Source organism: Etheostoma cragini, chromosome 21 (assembly GCF_013103735.1).
Source record: "Etheostoma cragini isolate CJK2018 chromosome 21, CSU_Ecrag_1.0, whole genome shotgun sequence".
NCBI lineage: Eukaryota > Metazoa > Chordata > Actinopteri > Perciformes > Percidae > Etheostoma > Etheostoma cragini.
In genome coordinates, this window is record NC_048427.1 from 5,872,495 (window position 1) to 5,876,197 (window position 3,703).

Here is a 3,703-nt window from a genome sequence, read left to right on the forward strand (position 1 = left end):
CACACACACACACACACACACACACACACACACACACACACACACACACACACACACACACACAAACTCTCAAACAAATGCCTAACCACATTAGAACTTTCTACAGAACTAAACAGGGCTGTCTGAATGTTGTTCCCTCAGATTTCCCGCTCAGCAACCTCCTCCCCATTTCTTTTGGACAACAAATTACTGAACGAAGTTGTGCTGATAAGCCTCATTGTTAGGAAGAAAGGAAACAAGAAGACAAGGAAATAAGGAATAAAACGAGGAGATAGACATTCCGTTACAGTCCCTGTGGAGCTGCAGCTGGGATGAGCCTACCAGCCGTGATTTCTAATCGTGGAGAAAGGCTAAACAGCAAGGAGTACGCAGGTATGCAAGGTTAATTCCCTCTTTATATTCCTCTTCTTCCTTTTCTTCTTCTATCTCCTCGGCAGCAGTCCTGCTTGTATTGTAGCAATACAGGTGCTATATTTCACGGTGACAGCATATGTAATTTATATGTGAACAGGAATGAGCCCGCTGGGAGGTTTCCCCTGGCTTTGGATATTCCTCTATGCAGCAGCTGTGTACGCAGGTACCACACGAGCCTTTGCTCACTGACACACAGAGTATAACCTGCATTCAAATACATGCACAAATACAGTTTCTTCACTTCTTTTTCTCCATTACCTCAAGTATAAAAATCTAGCACAGAACACTTGTGCCTCCTGTACAGGTGTTGGTGGGACAAAGGTCAACAATGTGTCGTCACAAGTCTGTCATCATCCATGTGAGGATCTGGTTGGCTTGCACACTGAGATCCAAGGCCTGCGTATTGTAACCGGCAACCTGCTTGAAGACCTGGAGAGAGTAGTAAGACACACACACACAGATACTTATTGTTCATGTACATGCATCATCTGCATTTTGGCATTTGTTGACTTTGCTTAACTCTCTGATGTTAAAGTTATTTTGATGTGACATGCACAAGAATTTAGATTTTAGATGAACATTTTTTAGAAACTATTACTAGTAAAATAATTTTTCTTTCCTTTTAAAAAGCATTTTAAACGCATGAAATGTCCATCATTGAACCACTGCAGTGACTGCAATGTTCTTTAAATTGTATTTGATGGGGGTGAGTTTTATGGGAAATTTGTGTGACAAAATGAAGAAGATCTTCCAGTGCAAATGGAACAAGTGGCAACATACTGTACGTTTTACTGACAGGAAGCACTGTGGTTTGTGGTAAATGTCCTGATAATTTTGTGGGGGGAAAAAACATGCAAAAAGAATACCATCAGTGTTAAAATGTTGGCTACTCATCAGCTCAACCACCATTCTAACCTAATTCAACAAGTCTCTGTGTACCAAGAATTTTGACAAAATATACAGATGTACAGTGGGGCTTGAAAGTTTGGGTGCCCAAACTTTTGCAGACGCAATTTTTTTGTTGGCTTCTTTATGCACATTAATACAAATTTTTATCTGGGGTGCCCAAACTTTCCAGCCCCACTGAACGGGTACTTCTGACAATCATTTTAATGTATTGAAAACGCAACATGTATGTATTTGTATTCTCAGTCAAAAGAAAATGAAGAGATGCGAATATCTTTGACTGAGCTAGGCAACAGCAACAACAGAAAAAGCATCCACAACAGCAGCATCCACAGCAGCATCCACAGCAGCAGCAATGGCAACAGCAGCAGCAATAGCAACAGCAGCAGCAGCCGCAACGGCAGCAGCAACGGTAGCAGCAACGGTAGCAGCAACGGTAGCAGCAATGACAGCAGCAGCCGTGGTAGCGGTGATGTCAACGATCTTGACAGAGACGGAGAGGTCTGGTGTATGCAGGATGGACGAGTGTTTGAGCAGGGGGAGGATTGGGAGGTTGACAGCTGCACGTCCTGTGGTTGCCAGGTATGTGTTGAACAAGTATATTGCAACCTAAAACCTTTCCTGGGAGAGTGCCATGCAAGTGTCATTGATAGACAGCACAACCAGCATCATGTTTGAAATGAAACAAGAGTCGTGCATTTTTCAAATTCAAAATCCAAATCGAATTGGCCTTCAATCCTCACTTCCCAGGGCATGAAGATTGAATGTGTTTCTATGCACAGGTATCTTGGCATTTTAATAGATGAATCTTTTTCTTTTGCCATTCACATTCAGCAGCTAGCAAAAAGATTAAAACTTAAACTAAGGTTTTATTTCAGAAGCAAATCCTGCCTTTCATTTTTTTTAAATGCCAATTTTATTTATGTATGTTATGTTATGCTTGCTTATGGTGATGTTTTTACATGCATGCTTCATCTAAAAGTTTACATGCACTAAACACTGTATGGATCTCTGAGGTCCATCACTGGTTGTGAAGCCCTCATCCACTGCATTGTATAAACTTGTTGGATGGCCTTTTCAATTAACACAGAGACTTCAACATGGGGATATCTTCATATACAAGGCTATTTTAGACCTACTTCCATTCTACCTTCTGACCTACAGTATATTAGTATACCAGTATCAGGAATTACAATCTTCGTTCCAAGGATATTTTTCTTCTGTCTGTTCCAAAGGTTAGAACTCAACCGGGGAAACAGGCTTTTAAGTTTGCTACTCCCTCTACACAGAACAACTTACAGAAATCCATGAAACTGAGTAAGCCGGTCTCATTGGTCGCTTTTGAGAGAATGTTGATTGACTTGGAGGCAGCCACATCTGGCTGTAGATGAATTGCCTGATGTTTTTAGGGTTGTGGTTACCTTTGAGGGATTTGCTGTTTTAGATGTTTTATGTTCCTTTTGTGTATTTTGTGTTAGTATGTATGTTTGGTTGTACTGCTGCCTGTCTTGGCCAGGGCATTCTTGAAAAAGAGATTTTTAATCTGAATGAGTCTTCCTGGTTAAATAAAGGTAAAATACAATGAAAAGAAATCATCTAGGTTAGATTAAGGTATGGTAAATCTTTTAAAATGCAATCACTTCGGTAATTCTTTTTGTATGTAGCCAAGAGCAGTTTTTAAGTCCGATTAGTTTCAAATCTCTCTGGACTTGACTTTGCGTTTTGACTTTGAAATGTTAAAAACCTGGAGCCAAAAAAAGTCCAAGAATCCCACAGTTCTAATGTAGATGCGGAAGATTGAGTCCACTTTCAGACAGGAGAGTGGCATTGCACTTCTCATCTAACGCTCATCAAGAAAGCAAATAAGCACATTTTCCTCAATTCCTTCAATTCCTGAGTAACCAGTTGGTGAGTTACTTACTGTGAGTTTCACTTGTAATCAATGTGGTTTCATTTATTTCCAAAATGCCTTTGTTAGTCTCCTATTTTTCATGCTTGCGTCATCCTCCTCTCTGAATCTGTTTCTCTTTATTAAATATGATTAATTTTGTCAAGGATGGATTGGGGGAGTAGCCAAAGTTATTATGAGTCATGAAAGCATGCCATTCCTCCGCATTTAGAAAAACATCCGGCTCAAACTAACATGGTTTGACTAACAATATAGTTGAAAATGCTGTGTGCGTATCTTCCTCATCTTGTGTAGGAAGGAAAGGTGGTGTGTCAGCAGGTTTCTTGTCCTCCCGTATCCTGCATCCATCCTTCCTTTATCGATGGAACGTGCTGTCCTGTCTGTCTCCGTGAGTTTGGTTTGTGTGCAACTACGATTTAGGGTTGAAAATGTGTGTTGTGATCATATCATTTGACAAAAGTATACCAGCAGGGT